A 21,705-nucleotide genomic window follows, 5' to 3' on the forward strand; every position below is an offset into this window, starting at 1 on the left:
CTACTTTAAAATGGTAGTAATCTGAAGAATCCTGAGGATAAGAAACAAGTCTACTCACATGGCCAGAACAAATAACACAACTGGCCCAAAATATGCTAAGCCTTCCAAATCCAGAACCATGGAAGAGATAGCATCTATCAAAGGATTTCTACTCTCTTTCCTCCAATATTTTCAATTCCAGCAAAGCCAAGTCTTCTCAGTGGCGAGAAAAATAAGTCAGGGAATATTTTTTATTTGATTTTGTTTTTAAAATAGCACTTTTCTCCTAATTACAAAATATATTCTTGCTTGATGGAAAAAAGCTTGGAAAACAAAAACACAACAAAGTAGACGTTACTTAAGATCTCACCAGCAATGACTGCTTTAAGAGTTTTAATGTATGTCTTTACTTTCTTTTATGATTACATAGGTAGATGATTTTTTTTACAAAAATTATATGCTTATCCCTAAGGTCTTTGGGTCTGCTGATCTATTTATTTCACTTAGCAACATAGTATAAATATTTTTGTGCCAATAGATATTCTTAATATGTTGTTTAATGGCTACATACAGTTCTGTCATTTGAATGTATTGTAATACCCTCTGGTTAGATATTAATGGCATCACGATGTTTTTCTGTCATAAATAAGGCTTTGATGAACATCTTCATATGAAAACCTTAAACTTCATCTCTGATTGTTAGTCGGACACTTCCTAGAAACTTACCTCCTTTTATTAATACATGCAGATATTTTAACCTCAGGGCCTTCAAATGTATCCTTTGATTCTACTTATTCAAGAGTAATTTCACTACCAAACAATAACACAAATGTAGATGTCAAAACAAAAGGAACAAAAATGCCTCCTGCAGACCCAGAAACATATCAAAAATTGGTGTTGTTCATTAAGGAAAGCTTTAAAGCCAGACCAGAGAGGAGCTGTTTCCTAAAACGTCAAATAGAGAAAATGAGCTATCTGCTGATGTCAGAGTGAGTCAAGAGAAGTTACTAAAACACAGTTTCAGATTAAATTTCTAACACTTCCGAAAGCAAATGCCGCTGAGGAAGGTAATGCAGTTAGAAAAGACACGGGTACAATGTGCCAAAACAATGTGTTGTGAGTAACATATAAACTTGCAGTATCTGTAGATTAGCGTGTCACAGATAAAATTATTGGTGATATGAGTCACATCTATTTTTTTCTTTCTATCCATGTTATGCCTGCATTCATTGAAAGAGTAAAACAGTTTTACAAGGTTTATTACAAAAAATAGCAGTAGTGCTACCCACCCTCTCTCATTTTCTCCTTGATATAGGCAACTGCTGTCTTATCTTTTTTAAGTGATTCTCTTGGCATTTACCTCCAAAATCTTCAATAGCTTATTTAGATTTTTTAACCTAATATTTTTCTGACTTTTTATTAAGTCAGATTATTGAGATTACTTCCTCTTTTTTTTTTTTTAGATAAAATCATTATACTTTGACTTTCTACTACAGAAGATGAGAATTTAGCTCTATTTCTACCATCAACAACACACTCATTCAACCTCTCAATATGCTTATCTATCAGTCTGTGTGTGTGTGTGCGCGCACTGTATAATCTGGTTAGATCAATAACCAGTGATGACATTAGTATAACAATATTCTCTGATTAACTTTATGCACAATTTTCTTTTTCCTGGGGTTAATAATTCTTGTTTTCTTTGTTTGCTTAATTTTGTACCTACATGCCATTGAATCAACATCAACCTCTCCACCAATTTAGTCAAGCATTGTTGAAAGACGTTCAATTGTCTAAATCGAGGCATTCAGATTCGTCCACTATCCTGTCATGCTCCTCTTGAAGCTGTCTCTACTGGAAATGGTGACTGCTCCAGTCTGATCTGGTTGCCTTCAAGCCTCATCTTGAAGGGTCCCTTCATGTTAGATCTCCTGTTTCCTATAGCTCATGTCTTCCTCTTCCTTGATTAATTCTCCCAGGAGATTTTCAAGAAAGAGTGCTTGAGAATTAAACATTTTGAGAACCAGAAAATGTTTGTATGCTACCTCATTTGATTGACATTTGACTAAATATAGAGTACTAGTGTAGAAATAACTTTCCTTCAGAATTTTGATGACGTTGATTCATTACTGTGAAGATTTCAGAAATGTAGTCTAGAAACACAAAGCCATTCAGATTTCCAGATCTTTATAGGCAGCTTGTTCTTCCTCTCTGGAAACCTGTAGGATCTTCTTTTGGTTTTCAGTGGTCTGAAAGTTCATGACAATGTCTCTTAATGTGTATTTATTTTTACCCACTGTTGTGGGTGCTTCAGTTATGTGAAATTTTCTTGAATTAGTAATGAGTCATTCCCTTTATTTTTTTACTCTTATCTTTTCTCTCTTCTCCCCCCACTTCTGCCTTTTTGTTCTACTTTCTGAGATATTTATTCAACTTTATTTTTCAACCCTTCTAGTGAGTTTTTCATTTCAGCTATAGAGTTTTTAATTTCCAAAAGCTCTCTTTTATTCCCTTGATTTATTATAGCATCTTGTTCTTGTTTCATGGATGTTTTCTATGAGAATATTAATTATACTTTTAGGTTTTCTTTCTTACGTGGTCTCTGTTTTTCCAAATTGTTTTTACTGTTTGTTTGTTTTGGTTTCCAGCTTTACGTTTAGAGGCTTGCCTCAAATACCTAGTGACCCTTGGTTGTCTGCTCATATTTAAGAGTAGAGCATTAAAACTCTGCTTGAAAGCTCTCAGCCCGTGAATGCAGCTTATTGGATGTGTGCTTCAGTGTAAGGTGACCATTACACCAGGCCATTTCCTTTGGGAATCTCTGATATTAGTATCTTTAGGTCTCTCCTTTTGAACTGGTCAAATTCCCCACAGAGGGACTGTATCTCCTGCCTGGAGGTTATAGGCCTGGCTGTCAATATTCTGGATGCTTAGTGAGAGAAGAGACCTGGGAGTCAATGCTTCTGTTTCCATAGTATCCCTACTGCAAACTGTGTCTAGTGTTCCTGAAGTCAGAGACCCCCTCTTTTACACTCTTTGGAAAATAACACTCATCTCCTGCTGGGGTAGGTGAAGAGCAGACCCTGGGCTACCTAGTGCAGGAGAAGATATCTGGAAATCTAATTGCAGCTTCGATAGACATTTAATCAATACTCATGTTTCTAGACTCACCTTCAAACCCATTTCCATAGACACTTGTGTCATGTCTTCCTGAGCCTCTGGGTGTCTTTGTAATTGGACTGCTTTTTCTTTGGCCATTTATTGGCCTAGAATTCTGCTCCTCCAGGTCAGCCAACTTGGTCAACATTGATCCATCTGCTCACTAGTTTCCAAGATTTGTTACTGCTATATTTTCATTCCTATTGGGGTATGTCATGTAAAAAATACTGTCATTTTATTGGGGTTTCAGAGAGAGAAACATAGATGCATGTAGTCCTGGAGGCAGAAAATACTTTTTAAGGAAGAGAAATCACAGCAGGAACAACTATTGTCACAAAAGTCCAAAGGGCAATACACTGAGGGGAGGGAAAGACTGTGAGGAAAATGCCCCCACTTGAGCTCTTGCTCCCAAGAGTGCCAGCGGAATGCAACCGGACAGACGACAGGGGAGAGGGGAACATCTCACAGTAGGAAATCAGATTGGCGGGAAACTTTATGCCAATGGGCGATTTTATCTGCCCCAACCAATAAAAATAGTTGTATTTTAATTTTTTATTTAAATCTATTTTAAATGAAAAATAGGTGTTGGTACAGAAATCCTCCTACATGAACTCATTTGACCCTCATGATACTATCATCCTCATTTCTCAATGAAACAAGGCACAGGAAAGCAAATTAACATATCTAGGATTACAGAGACAAGAAATGACCGAGTCCAGATGAGAACTTTCCTCTCTCTGACACTAAACTTACGTCCCTGGGCCATGTTCATAATGTGGCACTCATAGGCCATGTTTCCAATATTGTACTTAAAATTGATCGGAAATCTATTTTTTCCCCACAGTCCTCCCTGCCCCACTTCCGCTAACACTCAGAGCCACGTGCTTTGTATTTCTTATTTTTCTTGCAGAATTATTGGCTTTTGTTCTTTTGTTGGTAGGCTTGTTTGTTTCCTTCAACTTCTTGTCCATCGAGATCTATATTCCTGAACCATGATCAGAGTATGGTTCTTAGTGATGTTCATGGATAGCACAACTCAATCCACATAATGTCTTATGGCTGAGTCTGAGGAATTTAGAGATTAGAAAGGAAGAAAATGGATTTTATCTTTGCCAAATATAATGGATAAAAAATGATTTTCTGTGTGTATTGTTTATAACATAGAAAATGTGTTTTGTCTCTGAGTAATCAGTTTCTGGTCCATGCTGTGAAGAACCAGAAATGAAGCTTTGCTGGCATCCTAGTTTTATCCGTGTTCTTCAACTCTTCCTTGAGCTTTTCTGTTTTGCTACTCAGGTCTCCCACTTGCTGCGCTAACACCTCTTCCCAGAACTAACGCCTTCAGATATTCATATTCTGAAGTGGGTGTGGGAAGTGTGGCCTTGTATAAGATCGAAGAACCAATGGTGTCACCTGTGAATCTTTGCAATGTCCCTAGGTACCACTGGGCATCATGCCAGGCCTAGGGTGGCAAAAAGGGAAAAGATAAATGTCGGAAGAAAAGATAAAGAGACATAAAAGAAGAGAGGACAAGAAGAAAGGAAGGAAGGAAGAGGAGACAGATGGAACAGATCAGCCTGGGTAAGAGTGGCTAATCTAGTGATGGGGTCACTTCTGGGCTTCCTCTGGGCGCAGAGCAGGCCTTCCCGGGACCAAAGGGCAGGATTTCTTCACCTTATATTTTGGCCAAAATATGGTTTCCTCAGTTATTCTGTCATCAGTTTTAACCCCTCCTGTTTGCCTTTTCACTTCAATTCTCAGTCATTACAGCAGCTTCTGGGCACAACTCAACCTTCAGAGGCCATCGGTGCAGCCCAGAGATCATTTTTACGATTGAGTCGACGCCTGTACACAGAGCTGCACTACCTGATGCCTCAGCCCCCTGACTCCTGCTCACATCCTCCACTTGCAGTGCTTGAGCCGCCTGCTTGGCTTGCGAATGCATTTGAGCTTGTGACACCTGGCTTCCGCCCTGCATGCCCTGAGCCCTGCGGACCTGCGTCAGTATTATTTCATGCGTACATGCTCTTCATCCATGCCCAGATCGTGCAGTCTTTGAGAGCAGCAACTCCCAGGAAACATAGCTCGCTGCTACTCTGCTCCAGCCCTCTGGAACAGGAAACGTTCATGTCATTATAGCTGTCATTTACTGAGTGCCTGACATGAGTCAGGGCCTGCTCTAAACACTCTACGTGTGATAACTCATCTTATCCTAAAGCACAAAGAGGTGGGATCAAGGAGGAAACTGAGGCACAGAATCATTGGCTTGGTCAAATTCAACATGTGGAGGACCCAGTACTCCAACCCATTACAACCTCACAGCCCTCTGTCACCCGCCCAAACACAGTTCCTACCATCAACCATGGACATCTACTGAGTTAATTAAATTGGAAAAGTCATGGGGAAGACTGAGAGTTGAGGCATGTGGATTCCAATCTCTGCTCTCTCATCTCCTTAACTCATTTACTCTGTATGAAGGGACATCACAAGCAAACAATTACAGTGCACCTCGGGTTTTCTGTCTCTAAAATGGAAAGAACAGACCGCCTTCTCCATCTGTTGCCCGGAGGATCCTCTTCTGTTTATCACGCATCTCTTCACCAAGAGCCAGTCAGGACTGCAACTCTTCTAAAGACATGTTAGAGGAAAACCCTAAGCAAAATTAAAGAACATACCTTCCCAAACAAAACAATAGCTTTCTCTGTGAAGGCTTGGGACATGTACCTTGTTTTTTTCTATGATTTTTGAGCCTTGCAGAAATTCAACACACCAGGTATAAGCAATTTTCTTAGAGTCCAGAGGTTTGCAATACAAAAGCATTTGGAATAGCTTTTGAACACCAGGTATTTAAAGTCCCCAACATGATGATTTATTAATAAACCTCTCTAGTGCTTGTAAGTGAACGTTAGTAACAAATCCGATTTAATCAGTCAGTATAATCTGATTAACTGGAATGAAAGGAGCATCTAGATCCCCAGTAATTCGCTAAACTGGCATGACACTAAGGGATGTATTTGCTACAAACCAAAGTAAAACCATATTTTGAATTTGTGTGTAAGAGGTACGACCCACAGCCAACACCCTTCCCCAGGTGCTGATGGCTTCTTCCCTCATCCTTACTCATCAGCAGCCTCTCCAGGGGCCCTGCTTGATCTACCCAACTCCTGCTGGCAACATAGCTCCAGTTCCTCTGCCCTCCACGTTCTGAAGTCACAAAACTATGCGGCCACCATGGGCCCCCTAAGGCCTTGATTGGGCGAGAGGGTCAGTGGAGCTGGAAACAGCCTCTGTTTGAGCCTCAGGGACAGAGAAGAAGGGGCAGCCACCAAGGGTCTCTACCCAATGCCAGCACCAGGGCCACCATCTGGAATATAACACTTGGAGCTACCACCCAGGGCCATCACCCAGTGTCACCACCTGGGGCCTTCTGAGTCAGAGCAGGCCAGGGGGCCTGGTCCTGGTCTGCCTATCACCCCTTCCCATTCTCCTTCAGCAGTTTCCTGGGGTATTCAAGCAAACAGCAGCTTCACCCATCTCAACCCCAAATGTGGGCAATCACTGGGGGAGAAGATGGAAAGAATCAAGTAAAAAGTCTCCATAAATATCATTTTAAAACTCCCCAAGTTCAAGGCCCTGATCTACTTTTTCAGCTTTACTGATCATAACTCCTTGTTTTTCCCCCATGCTGCAAGCAGCCCAAGCACCCCTTTCATATTTCCATGCCCCTCTGCTTCTGCTCCCCCCAGACCCAGAAAGTCCTGTCCCCCATGCTCAGGGCTGGGTGGGGCAAGCGGGGAAGGGGTTATCTGTGCCGTTCCTTCCCCGGCCCCCTCTCCTTCAACTCTTCTTCAAAATTTAGACCAAACTTCACCTTTTGGGCTCATTCTCTGACAAGTTGGCCTATAGGAATTTTTGTTCCTAAACTCTGACAATATTTCAGCCAGTGAGTTCATTATTTAACATGCAATGAGCCCAGGATGTTTGTAATCCATCTCAAGACTGAGAAATCAGATAAAGCAAGCATGGATCCTGTCCTCAGGGAGCTTCCAATCTGGTGGGAAAACCTGCTGATTCAGATCCAGGTATTACAGCGTGGTATGTGCTAAACTGGGTATGTGACCAAATTGTGGATGTGGGAGAAATCCCCTGGGAGGTCTGAATTTGGTGTGAGATGCATCATCAGGGAGGATAATGGGTACCATGGCAGCACAGCTTCATGCAAGTTCCATTGTCACTTAAGGACCCTTCAGCATACACTATGCAATATTTTTATTTGGATTTTTTAAAATATCTTAATAAATGACCCTTTCTTTTTCCTCTTGTTTCTGAGTTCAAAGTTCTTGGTCCTAACTTATCAGCAGTCACCAGCGTGTGTTGCTTGGCTGTAATCTAGGACCTAAACAGCCTCTAGGAGGTAACAGCAGCATTCCTAAACACTGCCATCCTGTGGCCACATGAGGACATAACAGGAAGTGGCCATGGCTGCCGCCATTTAAAGGGGGAAGTGAAGCATGTATGCTGTCCTGTCCCTCCTCCCCACTCCACCTCCCACCCCAGCCAATTGCTAGCAACATAGGATGAATTCCTGACTTGGAAAAGCTGCTTCTCACGAGCAGGTAGGTCTACAAGCAAAAGTGTCAGGAGGAAAGCACCTGTCCATTCAAATGCTGTGCACCTTGAGATGTGATCTTTCTCAGGAGAGCCAGTTTGGGGCAGGCTACCAACCAGCCACCTCTTCAGAAAGTTCTGGTCTTGAGGAAGGTTGCAGAAAGCATGTTCTCAGAGGCTACCCCCATTTTTCAGGATGGAGGTGCTGCCTTTTGTTTTGAATAAGGCTGCTGGGAACAACACCACAGATTGTCAACATCTTCTTGAAGCCTCTTGCACCTGGTAGCCCTGCAGTCAGGCACTGGTGACACTGGCCATGCCTTCAGGAATTGTGAAGAACACTTTCTTGCCAGTGGTGCTGGGAGGGGAGGAAGGGGGACAGACCCAGATCTGTCAGCCTCTTCGTGAATGTGGGTGATAGTCACTGGGGTACAGAGAATTGAGCCTGGGCAGCCAAGCATGAAGAGAAAAAAGGGCCCGAGCTCTGTGGGAAGGCATGACGTGCTCACAGACACTTGACAGGAAGGGCTGCTCACCTGGGCTGTTGTGCTACCTGTCAGCACTATCCTGGTCTCGGTAGCCTGGTCAATCCAGACTTACGTCTGTGATGGGGTCAGGTTTCTTTACTACAAGTCACTTCCCCAGCTCACATAAACAGAAAAAATGGATCAGACACATGCTTGTTTGGTCAAATCTGCTGCTTATCACACAAGGTGATGAGCACATGACTTTATCAGGCTGCAGATCTATTAGATTAACTGCCGATGGACAAAGAAAACAGTCTCTGCCAACCTCTTCACTAGTGAGATAATGAGAGAGATGTTACGTATTCATTGTGCCTTTTAAACTATATATGTACTGTGAGATGCAGGTATTAATTTTTTTGGATGGGAAGTTGAGGGTCAATTTTAATGAACTAGAATAGAGAGGATGGAGAGAGATTTCATAATTTTAAAACATCCGATTTGTTTTTCTAGCCTTGAGTAAAAATAATTAGTATGGGTGACGTGAAAACTGATTACCTTGTCTTATGTAACCGAGAATGGTCATGCCCAGGACTGGAATTCCAACATTTATTTGATCAAATATTACATTTGTTAAGCACCCATGGAGTACACTGTGCACACTTAAATTGTTGGAGCTTATGGCCTAAACAAGAGCACTGCATACATTGCAACAGGTAATTGCTACAGCACTGCAGCAGCAGCAAAAGGAAGAAATTCCATGCATGGTGATCAAGAAGGCATTATGGCAAGAGGGATATTTTGAAATGATTCTTAAACAGCCAAATATTTTGATGAGCAAAACCAAGAATAGGGGAGCAGCATTCCATACAGAAGAAATGGCTTGAGCATAACTTTCCTGAAGCAGAAAAACGTGTGGTTCAGGTTAGCTAGGACAGAGGAATCTGAGAGATAAAGTTGAACAAAGAGTTTGGGGTAATATTTTAAAAAACCCCAAAAGCCAGTATATCCATCAGGGTTCAGTCAGGACCTATAGAAGCCAAGCTGGTAGGCCAACAGAAAGAATTTAATGAGAGGAATTAGTTACAAAGGTGTTGAGAGAGCTGAAAAGCTAATCAGGGGATGGTGAAGCCACCTTGGGATTAGCAGCAGCAGGAAGCTGCTACCACCCATAGGGCCAGAGCCTGAAAGCCGAGGCTACCCTGGGGGCTCTGGATCCCCATGGATGCTGCCCGGTAAAATCTGGGTCAACGGAAGGAGGTCTGTGTCTCAGTTTATTTTCTGTTGCTTATAACAGAATACCTGAAACTGGGTAATTTATAAAGGAACAAAATTTATTTCTTACATTTCTGGAGGCTGGAAAGTCCAAGGTCAAGGGGCTGCATCTGGTGAGGGACTCCTTGCTGGTGGAGACTCTCTGCAGAGTCCTGACACAGCCCAGGGCATCACATGGCAAGGGGCTGAGTATTCTTGCTCAAGTCACCCTTCCTCTCTAATAAAGCCACCAGTCCCACTCTTGTGATAACCTGTTAACCCATCAATCCATTAATTCATTAATCCATGAATAAATTAATCCACTTATGAGGACAGAGCCCTCATGATTCAATTACCTTTTAAAAGCCCCACTTCTCAAACCTGCCACATTGGGGATTAAGTTTCAACATGACTTTTGGTGGGGACAAACCATATTCAAACCATAGCAAACTGTCTGGCAGGAGCTGGAACCACAAGGAACAGCATAGCCTCTACAAGATGCTGCTTGAGTTGGAGCAGATGATATACCCTGGCTCCTTCCTCCTGCCCTCCAACCTCTCACCAGTGCACTGGCCAAGGCTAGGCATGAGCTAGTTGGCAAGGGAGCCCTGGAAACATAATTTTCAGGGGAAAGTCAAGACAGATCTGGGAGCAATCGGGCAAGTGAGAGTACAGGTTGTAGACTTGAACTCTTCAAAAAGCAATGAGGGGTCATAGTTGGGGTTTTCGGATGAGAATGTAACAATCATGGTGTTGGAGGATGGCAATAAGATCTGCTAACTGGCTATGTCAGACATATAAATATGGTAGGTCCCAAAAGATATCCACGTCCTGACCCTGGGAACCTGCGAATGTTACCTTTTATGGCCAAAGGACTTTGCAGGTGTGATTAAATTAAGGATCTTGAGATTGGGAGATTGTACTGGATTATTTGTGGGGCTCAGTGTAATCACAGGGGTCCTTATAGGAAGCATGAAGGAAGAGTCAGAGTCAGAGAGAAGGTGATGTGGTAACAGAAGCAGAGGTTGGAGCAATGCACTTTGAAGATGGAGGATGGAGCCACAAGCCAAGGAATGCAGGCAGCCTCCAGAGGCTGGAAAGGCAGGAAATCCGTTATTCTCTAGAACTTCAGAAGGAACCAGCCTTGCCAATAACTTGACTTCAGCCTATTGAAACTGATTTAAGACTTCTGGCCTCCAGAACTGTAAGAGAATAAAATTGTGTTGGGTGAAGACACTAAGTTTCTGGTAGTTTGTTAGAGCAGCCATAGGAAACTAATACAATATATCTGAGATTAAATAGGCCAAATGAATAAATTAAAGAGATTCCGTATTCCTAGGGATTGTTTCCAAGGCCCCCAGACTAGATCTATTTTTTGCCTCTGAAAATCTAGGTTATCCCACAAGCTCCCACATGCACAGTGACACAAGCCCCTGCAGGCAAGGAGTGTGTCTGTTTTACTCCACCTTTATCACCAGGACCTGCACAGTGTGCAAGCAGCACATGTAGGTCCTGCTTCTGAATGGCTTCTGGTATTCACACCCTTGTGTGGTCCCCTCCCCTTAAGTGGGCTGGACCTAGTGACTTGCTTCTAGTGGACAGAATGGATTAGATGGGATGTCACTTCTGAGATTAGGTTATAAAAGACTATGACTCCTTCTTGCTTATACATTCTCCCTCCGTTCCTCACTGCCTTTCCTCTGCTCCTTCCCCACCTCTTCTGTCTGCTGCTCTGCCCCCCACCCCAATCAGGGGCCAGCTACCAGATGCGTCCAGGAGACCTCCCAGCCTGTGAGGATTCATTCTTCTGCTGGGGCCTCATGCCTGGAATATTAGACCGAGGAGGGTCAGCGTTTATTTGTCCTGGGCCGCTCTGTTTGTGCAGGCTGTCTTCCTGAGGTGACCTGAAGCACCTCTTGAGGAGCGCAGGGCCACCCTTGCAGCCACCCTATCCCAGCTCCAGCCCCGGTGCGAATGCTTTCCTTTGTGGGAAGGCCTCCAGGCCCAACCACGGATTGCTTATTTACATTCAAGAAATAAATATTGCAGAATGAAAATCAAAACCAGCAGGAATGCAGACAGCGGAATCCTGGGTGGTAAGGAAGATTCTGTGACGATTTCACAGGCAGGACCTCGGACAGGATTCTGTCCTCTTACTAGAGTGTCTGAGGACGGAACACTCCCCTTTCTCGCTGCTGCATTTCCCTGATGCTGAGCCCCTGTCCTTCCCTGCTGTTGTTCTGTCCCACTTCTACTTATTGAGCGCTTACTGAATGCTGTGCTTTGTACTGAATGCTTCATATGCTCCTCTCATTTAATTATCACAATTCAGTGAGGCAGGCATCGTTTCTATGCCTATTTTACAAAAGAGGAAACCGATACTTACAGAGGTCAAGTAATTTGCCCAAGGTCACAGAGCAACTAAACACAGACTGTGAGTCCAGCTTATGTCCATTTGACTTTAAAGCCAGGCCATTATCCAAGGGGCTTCACTGTCGCCGCCCCCCACCCCCAGGACTGCCTTTTGCCCCCTTCCTTTTAAAAGAAAACTTCGGTCTTTAAATTTTTAATTGATTTCATTTGTCAACAGCATCATGTATGAACCCCTGTCTTCCCAGTTTGATTTTTAGAGTGATTGCTGTTGTGCAGGGCTTCTCAGCCTCAGTGCGACTGACATTTGGGGCTGGATAATTTTGTTGTTAGGGCCATCCTGTGTGTTGTAGGATGTTTAGCAGCATCCCTGACGTCTACCCACTTGATGCCAGTAGTGCCCCCAAATGGTGACAATCGAAAAGGTCTTCAGATATTGCAAATGTCCGCTGGGGAGGATGAGGGCAAAGTCACCCCCAGTTGAGAGCCACTGGGCGAGTGTCATACCCAGTGCCTATTTCCAAAGGGGCAGAGGGTTTCAGGGCTCCTCTCTTACACTTCCCACCAGCTCTTCTAGAAAGTATTTTCAGCCTACCCTGGCAATAAGGTCATTTTCAACTAATGCAAGAAAAGAGCCCAGAGATGTTTTGAGACAAAAAAAAAAAAAAAAAAGTCTGTAACTTTGGTAGGCATGAGAGCTAGGAAACAGGTCTGTGACCAGCACCAAGGCAGGCTGTAGCTACAGAGGACTTGGTGAGGAGCAGAGACCACCAGCCATTCTCTCTCTCTCTCTCTCTCTCTCTCTCTCTCTCTCTCTTTCTGGCATCAGCATCCACAGGATCCTCTGAGACAGATCACACAGCTTCACTATTTGATAACTTGATTCTGAACTCTAAAACATATGTTGTTTATGGTTGTCATTGTCACAAGTCTCAGAACTCTTAGCATCATGGAGCAGATGTTGAGATTTATAAAATGACAGAAGAGATATAAAGTACCACAAAAGTTGCTCAGGCTAATCCTGCTACTGTTCACCTTAATTTAGAGGAAAGTTGCCATTACCTTAAATATGGGGTGGAATACAACTTTTGGAGGTTGTCTTAGCTATTTTACATCTTTGGGGGAACTTCTGAAATATGCCATCTAGAGGCTTTGTCTCAGTTGGTGTTCCTCCAATGACAGATCCTAAAAAATTATTTGGGTACAGGTAGTTTACTTGGGAGGTCATCTAGGAAGTGTGGTGAGCAGTAGGAGAAGTAAGACAGAGAAGAGAGGCAAGCCAACAGCAGATGCTTTACCAAATGGTCACCTCTGTGCACAGATGTGGCTCAACCCCCCGGGCTCTCTGAGAGACTGTGCAGAACACATCTTTGAACTGTGCCCCTAAGGATTAGGTAGCTGGAATATTTATCTACCAACTCCCAGACTTCATTGGTTGAGGGTTGCTCCTGGGGACATTACCTCCAGGGCACTTCTGGGCTCTCTGAGAACTCCTTCAGTCAGGGAGGAGCAGGTGTTGGAGCTAAGCAGGCAGGTAAGTCATGTTAGTTATCTACAGCTGCATAAAAGTCACCACAAAACACAGCGGCTTAAAACAACACACGTTTATTGTGTTGCAATTTCTGTGGGTCAGGAGTCCAGGTGCGGCTTAGCTGGTGATCCTGCCCAGTGTCTCTCACAGGCTGCCATCAGGGTTTTGGCTGGGCCAATGGGCATCTCAAGCTTTGCCAGGGGCAAATCCACCTCCAGCCTCACCCAGGGGGTTGTTGGTGGGTTGCGGCTCCTCAAGGGCTGGTGGACTGAGGGCCTCAGTTCCCTGCTGGCTGCCAGTCAAAGGCCTCTTTCAGTTCCCTGCCATGTGGGCCCTCCGTAGGGAAGCTCACGACACGCAGCTGGCTCCCCTCAGAGCCAGCCAGCAAGAGAGCAGGCAAGGACGGACTTCCCTAGACAGTCTTCTGTTTGTACCCTGACCTCAGAAGTGACATCCATCACTTTTGTTGGATTCTCTTCATTAGAAATGAGTTGCTAAGTCCATGCCACACTCAGGAGGAGAGGGTTACACTGTGGCCTGAACAGCAGGAGACCCCCAGGCACCATTTCAGAGGGTGCCTATCTCAGGGTGTATGAGAACTGCCCACCAAAGCTGTAGGTGACCCCTGGGCTGAGCCAAAGGAATGCAACCAGGGTACAGGCACAACTGCCCAGTAAAATAACTGCATGCCGTTACGTTATACCTTTAGTGGGAAACATTGCGGTTGTCTTCAAACAGAGAGGCTCTGGAACACAATATTTTAAAAAGGTAAATATTACTAAAAATAGGGACATTTCATTAACTTGGTGCAGATTTGAAAGAGCCTTTCAGTCTCTCGGCAAGTCTGAAACTCACTTGAACTGAGTGGCGGGTACTGTGCTAAGTTCCAGAGATGTGGTATTAGATCCCGAGCTGTCCCGGCCCTCAGGGAGGCTACCACTGGGTGGCAAAGGAGCTAACGCAAGGACTAAAGAACAGGGCCGAAAATACTGTGCCAGGTGTAGGGACATCAGGCTGACGTAGGCACACCAGGCTTCCGGTGCCCGGGCATCTGGGCAGATGTGATTGCCTCTCCTTCCTTTAGGATGTTCCTTGTAGGGTCACCCACATGCCCAACATACACCTTCATATGCTTCATCTTTCACGAAGATTTACTCTCAAGCACTTTCCAGGTGAGCCACACTCTAGAAGAAACACTATGCCCTGAAGAAAAACAGGAATAAAGGGAGAGAAGTAGGAAGGTACAGAATGGCAGAAACCAACTAACATCCCAAACACAGCAGGTGACAAGCACCGCCCCCCTCCTCCCACCAACTAGTGCCTCTGACCAGTGGCTCTGCTTTGGCCTGTGGTCCCTGCTGTCTGCTCCCATTACAGCAGCCAGAACAATCCTTTAAAACCTCAAGTCAGATAGATGAAACACTCCTCCTCTGAAAATCCTCCAATGGACAAAATTGTGAAAATCAAAAGTCTTCAAATGACCTGGACGCCTGCATGACCTGGCCCCTGTTACCTGTCAGTCTTCATTTCCTCCCACTCTGCACTCTCTGCCACACTGGCCCCCTTCTGGTCCTTCACGATGCCAGGCATGTTCCCACCTCAGGGCCTTTGCACGTGCTCTGCTGCTGCATGGGACTCTCTCCTGCAGATGTGCACATGGCTCACTCCTTCAAGTCTTTGCTTGAATATTACTCTCTCAGTGAGGCCTTTCCTGAGAATCCTATTTGGAATTATAACATCTCACATTCCAAACCTTCTTTTCAGGGGGTTTATTTTTCTCCATAGCATTTATCACCTTCAATACACTATATTTATAATTTTGTTGACTGTCTCCCTCATTAGAAGGTAAGCCTTTTGAGGGCAGGGATTTGGACTGGTTTGTTGTTTGGTACTCTATCTCCAGATAGAGTGCCTGGCATACAGTAGGTGCTCAATACCTATTTGTTGTACCAATGAATGCTCAGCCCAGTTCTCTGTGGTGCACACATCCTTGGTAAGAAGTCAGCTGTTTCAGAAGCTCCCCAGTGTCTTTCAGGCCAATAAGGCAAACAGTCCGAAGCTCAGCATTCTCTGGCCCTCAGGCCTTGTAATAGTGCCAGGCCTATGCTCCAGCCAGCCCTGAGCTCGGGGCTAAGCTCGATCTCCTCCACCCCACCTTCCAGCCATGGGTGTCGACTTCAGGTTCAGAAGCAGAATCAAAGAGGCAGCCCAACTCCAAATCACCTGCCCGTCCAGTGTCCCTTCAACTTCCCTGAACTTGTCACCTGACACTCCTGGAAAGGAGAGTATGGCCTTCTATCAATGCCCTGAAGCTAGCCTGTCCTCGGGCCACATCCCACCTGCAAGCAGGGGAGTGGCAGCTGCCACCCAGCTCACTTCCCACAGGCAGGGCTGTGGGTGGAGTCCGTGAACTGTGAGCCCTCAGTAACCTTCATCCAATGAGGGTAACGACTTCTGGTTCACCAGATCTGCCTCTCAATTTCCAGTCTAACCAGAATCTGGGATGGGTGAGGAAGTGAAGAAACATAGAAGAGGAAAAAATAAACAAATAAATAAAAAGAAAGAACGATACAACAATCGCAGTAATATGTTGAGCTTTCAAAAGGAGAGATTAGAACTGAGGTTACCAGGGGTGGGAAAGGCGGAGGAGGAGGAGAAAGGAGCAATTGGTAAAGGGCCATGAAGAAAGGTTACATTGTATAATGCTGAATATACTAATTATCCTGATTTGAGCATCAGGTAGTGCACACAGAGTTCAACTCAGTACCCCACAGATACATACAATCAACTATGTTACAGTAAAAGAAATTTTAATTTAAAAAATAAATTTTTAAAAAAGAAATATAGAAGAGAAAGGTCTACAAGTGATACCCTAAGGAGACTGGACTTTCCTCTTTTTTAGGGACTCCATCAATTGTGTCTCCAGGGATTTAAAGAATTAATACATGAACTATGAGCCAATAAAAAGTGTGGTATATCCATACAATGGAATATTATTAAGCAATAAAAAATGAAGTACTGCTACATGCTACGATGTGGATGGACTTTGAAAATGTTATGCTAAGTGAAAGGAGCCAGTCACAAGAGACCATATATTATACAATTCCATTTATATCAAATGTCCAGAAGGGCAAATCTATAAAGATGGAAAGTAAATGCATGGTTTCCTAGGGCTAGGTAAGTTGGAGAAGTGGCACATGACTGCTAATGGGTACAGGGTTTCTTTTGGGGGTGATGAAACTGTTCTCCAATGGATTGTGATGATGGTTGCACAACTCTGTGAATATACTAAAAAACCATTAAATTGCACATTTTAAATAGATGAGCTGTATGGTATGTGAATTATATCTCAATACAAGTGCTATTTTAAGAAAAAGAGTTAATGCACTCTCTGGGGTGTTGGATTAAGGGCAAATTTAATGTGATGCTAATGAACTTCAGGACCCTCACTTGCATGGGCCCTATGAAAATAAATAAAGTCAGTTAATTTTGTATTAGTAATTTTTTATTCTTTTTCTTAAAGAATTACCCACAAAATATACAACCTTTGAGACTCACAAAACCTGGATATGTCTAGATAAACATACATTATTTTTATAATCAGAAAAAAAGTAATCATGATTTAAACTTTATTCTTTTAAAAACTTATAAATGCACTTCACTTTGTGCAGGACCAGGGCCCCAAGGAAATCAGAGCCATCGAATCTCTTGAGATCGCTTCTCACAGTCACCTAGAATGAAATCATCATGTGACTTCATGGGGAATTTGATCACAGGCTCAAGCTGGAATAATTCACAGGTCATTCTGGGCTTGAGCGAGGGAGAAACAAGGACACACAGCCCTCCCTGTCCATGTGGGAGGTGGCTCTAGGATATTGGCTTCCCAGGAGCTTTTGCAAGAGTAAACTGCTCAGGAGAATTGTGAGGAGCAAGATTGTCTCTTAAAATAATAATTCACTTATTTATTTTTTTTAAGTTTATTTATTTATTAATATTATTTTTTTACATTCTAAGATGTTGAGGAGCAGTTGGGGGGAAGGGGAAGAGGGAAGGAAAAAGAATGGGAGAAAGAGGAAGGAGGGTGGGTGTGGTTGAGGACCCTGGCCCCTCCCTCATTCCTGCAGGGGAGACCAGAGGGCTTGCAGCAGTGGCTCAGTCATTGCTGGGCTGGATGTTTATTTCAGGGAGGTGTAGCTGAAGCCCTCAGCCCCCCACTGCACTGCCTTGGGAGCCCAGGGTGCTTCCTACAGTGGCTCGGTGGTCATCACTTGGCTGGTTGTGGTTGCTGGGGGCATGGCTGAGGCCCCCAGCCTTCCTGCCACCCCAGCTTGGGAGCCTGGGGGACTTCCAGTCCTTCTATGTTGTAGGTGTTCTTTCATGATGCTAGACCTTTACTAGTTAATATCAAACTTTGATCTGTGGGTATTTTGTTTTTTCTTTCAGTTCTGTGTTGTATTATTTGCTGTTCCCTCCACTTAAACTTTGCTCTGGAACTAAGTTATTGTCCTTTGGTTACTTCTAAAATGGTGGAACTTCCTGTAGGGACCAGCACTTGAGCCCTGTGGTTGAGCTAAATTGCTGCTTTGCTGCTGATTCCCTGGGGAAGGCTTTTGTGCAGCTCAGGTTTTAATTGTTGACCACATATGTACTTCCAGGTCTCGTGAGATCCAGTACACCTGCATTGTGTAGAAACTCTGGTCTGGGCCTGAGACTTTTCAGCAAACTGCTCCCCCTGCAGATCTGTATTCCTGACCAGTCTCCTCTGACTGGTCCCACACTGATTGGGGGACATATCAGCTGTCCATGCTGTGCCCCAATGTTCCCCCAGTGGGCCCATCTCTCCCACTGCCTGTACCCCAAACATTTTCCATGGCATGGGGCACGTGCCGGTCCCTTGCAATTATTCACTGGCCTCTGAGTGGCTCCTTTTTTCACTTGTGGCCCCTCACTCCCATGTGGGTCCACAGGAACCCTGTTAGTGGTCGTGCTGGCTTAGGGGACACCAAGGCCCTCTCCTCCCCTGCCACCTCCAAGCAACTCCATCCAAAGGGCACAGCTCTTGCTCCATGTGCTCACCAGCTCCAGCCTTGAAACGGCCAGGATTTGAAATGGTGGGAGTGGTCCTTCGTTTCTCTCACTGTGGCTTCTCCCACCTTCATGCACTCTATAGGTCTCTCCTGCTCTTCCCCTGAGCTCTAGCAGGCCCAGCTTGGCTGTCATTGCTTTTTAATAGTTGTAAATTGGTTGATTTGTGGGAGAGGGTGATGCTGGGGACCGTCTATTCCCCACTTTTTTATTTTTTAAACCTGTGACTTGACTTTCCCCTTGTGAAGTCGTTCTTCCCTTTAATATTTAATAATAAAATGGTTCCAAGTTCCTAGTGCCTGGATGGTGGGAAATCTAGCTCCCCCTCCCCTCTGGTGTCCTGGATCCTTGGGCCTCAGGTTTGGAGGAGCAAGACTTTTAAACCTACTCCAAACAGAGTTCTAAGCACAGAGCCAAACAAGAAGCATTACAAGATGAGTCATTGTAAACCCGTCCTTTCCTCCAGGCCCTCGCGGGTGGTGTGGGTCTGGTGTGGTGACTGAGTGCAGGACACACCTGAGCTGAGCCCGGAAGGACAATTACAAAGGATGGAGGGAGGCTTTTCCAAGGACAGAGTACAGGATGTTTCCAGATCTCCAGGAGGGGGCAGAGGCACAGGATACCTGTGGTTTTACCAGGAAAGGGGTGCCATCACTGACAGAGAACTCGTCTGGGAATTGGGGTTCACCCCAGCCTCCACTTCGGTTCTGTGTACCCCTCAGTCAGGAATCAAGCCAGTTAGCAAAAGACTCAAGACTGCTAAAATTCAGGCTCATGGAAGATAAACAAAATGCCATGTTTTTACATTAATGCAAGATTTTACTGGTTGCCAGTCAAGAGATCTGCTTATTAAGTTAATGGGATGGAATATTCTGGTTGGAGGGTCCCGTCTAATCCTTTAACAACGCTAATTAGTGTTAGGTTCGGCCAAATGGAGAAAACGGAGAGAGAGAGACCCGAGCCAGGTGCCATTTCAGCCAAAAAGCTTTATTCCACTAACCTGGAGGGGAGACTGAGACAGATCAGTTCCCCCGAACAAAGGAAAGCAGCGGTTTATAAGCCTTTGAGGGTTCTGGCAGAGTAATGGGCAACTTCAAAATCAGTGGTATGCAAGGTGACACAGCCCTTGTAGTCTGCTAACACCTGGTCGGTTAGGGCATAGGCTTCTCGTTAATGTCACTACGATACCAATGCAAAGTGCTCCAGCCTGAAGCCGGCTACCCCAGCCCACAAGATGTCCCTTTGATGATAACAATCATGTTTACCCCTTCCCAGGAGAGGAATTTCACTGCTCAGTTCCCAGAGCAGAAAAGGGAAAGAGGAGGGGGAGAAGAGGGGAAGTTGCTTAACCTGGCTGTGCTGATGTTAAGCTAGCTACAAGGCCTAATAATTAGACTCTGCAGTGTCACAGCTTCCAAAGCAAGAAACTCATCAATATTCAGAACCTGTCTCTTTAGGCAAAACCTTTAAGGCCTTTGGGATTTCCTCAGAAACTATGTATGATTCTAAATATTTAATTGCCAAAAACAGTCCCTGGATTTAAATTGCCAAGTTACACAAAATGGGAAAGAATTCAACTTAGCACATACTCTGGGGAGCCTAGCATTGCCCTGCAAAGGATGCGTGAAGTGAGACACGGACCAGCGCTGCCATACTCTCCTGGTCCTACCTCCTCACCCTGCTCATGTCCCTGCTCCCTGGGGCTAACCTAGTCATAACCAGCAAGACACTTGGCTATAAATACTATTTCAGCAGTCTCTATCAGGAGGAAAAAGAGCTGACATTACTCAGCACTTGCCAGCTCTGTGCAAGTGGACTGTTTATCCATGATCAAGTATTAGCCTCACAGCCCTGGAGATGCACAGCTAATGGCCATTTTTCTAAAAGAGAAATAGAGGTTCAGAGAAGTTGAGCAGTTTGCTCAAGGTCACCAGCTGTTATGTGGCAGAACATAGATCCAACAGGTCTGTCTGATGTCAAGTGCTTTTTTTCTTTCCACCATACCACCCTTTTTCAATTCCAAACTGCAAAGAGATTTTTTGGCAATTAATAGAGGCTACGAAGGATGTTTCTGAAATTTTTACTCAGGGGCCCTCACTTAATTTTATAAACATTCTAGGAAGCCATTGATGGAAAATTCGACTCCCAAATTTTTATCTAGTTCAGTTTTCTCCCCTGAACTTCAAACTACAGATCTGATTTGACATCTCTACTTCTTGAATGTCTAATGGATCTCCCAAACTTAACATGTCCAAGCTGGTCTCCTGATCACCCTCAAAGCCTCTGTTCTTGCAGCTTTCCCAGCTCAATCAATGGTGACTCGGGCTTCCAGCTGCTCAGGCCAAATATTCTGCTGTCATCTCTGACTCCTCTCTTCCTCACTCCCTACATTCCACCCATCAGCAAATAATGTCAGCTGCACTTCCAAAATGTATCCAGGACCCAACCACCTCCCACCACCCCATTGCCTCCATCTTTCTCTCACCTGAATTATTATTTGGGGGTCCTGCCTGGTCTCTCTTACTCTTATTCTCCTACAGTCTTCACACAGCAGCCAGAGTGACTTTGTTAAAGAGTAACTTTTGTTTCCCATTCACTCAGTAAGCACCTTGCGTTCCCCTGTCCCCAAGGCCTTGTGGTCCTGCCCCTATGTCCCTCCTCCTGCCTTTCTCCCTGCGATCACTGCTCCAGCCATGCTGGTATCCTTGCTGAGTTTGCATCAGGCCTTTAGCTGGACTGCTCTGTCCCCATGTCATGCCAGGCCAGCTCCTCTCTCTCTCAGTTCTAGACTCCAAAGCCACGTTTCAGGGAGGCCTCTCCTGGCTGCCTGTCTTCATCCATTTGGACTACTATAACAGAATACCATAGATCAGGTGGCTTATAAACAACAAAAATTTATTCCTCACAGTATTGGAGGCTGGAAAGTCCAATCTCAAGGTGTCTGGTGAGGGCCCACTTCCTGGTTCATAGACAGAGCCTCCTCTCTGTGTCCCACATGGTGGAAGGGGCAATCTAGCTATCTTGGGCCTCTTTCATACGAGCACTAATCCCACTCATGAGGGCTCTGTCTTCTTGATCTAATCACCTCCCAAAGGCTCCACCTTCAAATGCCATCACATTGGTGATTAGATTTTCAACACATGAATCTGGGGTACACAGACATTCAGACCACAGCACAACACGGCACCCACACTTCCTCCCCTTCCCTGCTGTGTTTTCTGCCCCCTTATTACTGTCTGACCCACTGTGTATAAA

The sequence above is a fragment of the Cynocephalus volans genome, chromosome 7 (genome assembly GCF_027409185.1).
Source record: "Cynocephalus volans isolate mCynVol1 chromosome 7, mCynVol1.pri, whole genome shotgun sequence".
Taxonomy (NCBI): Eukaryota; Metazoa; Chordata; class Mammalia; order Dermoptera; family Cynocephalidae; genus Cynocephalus; species Cynocephalus volans.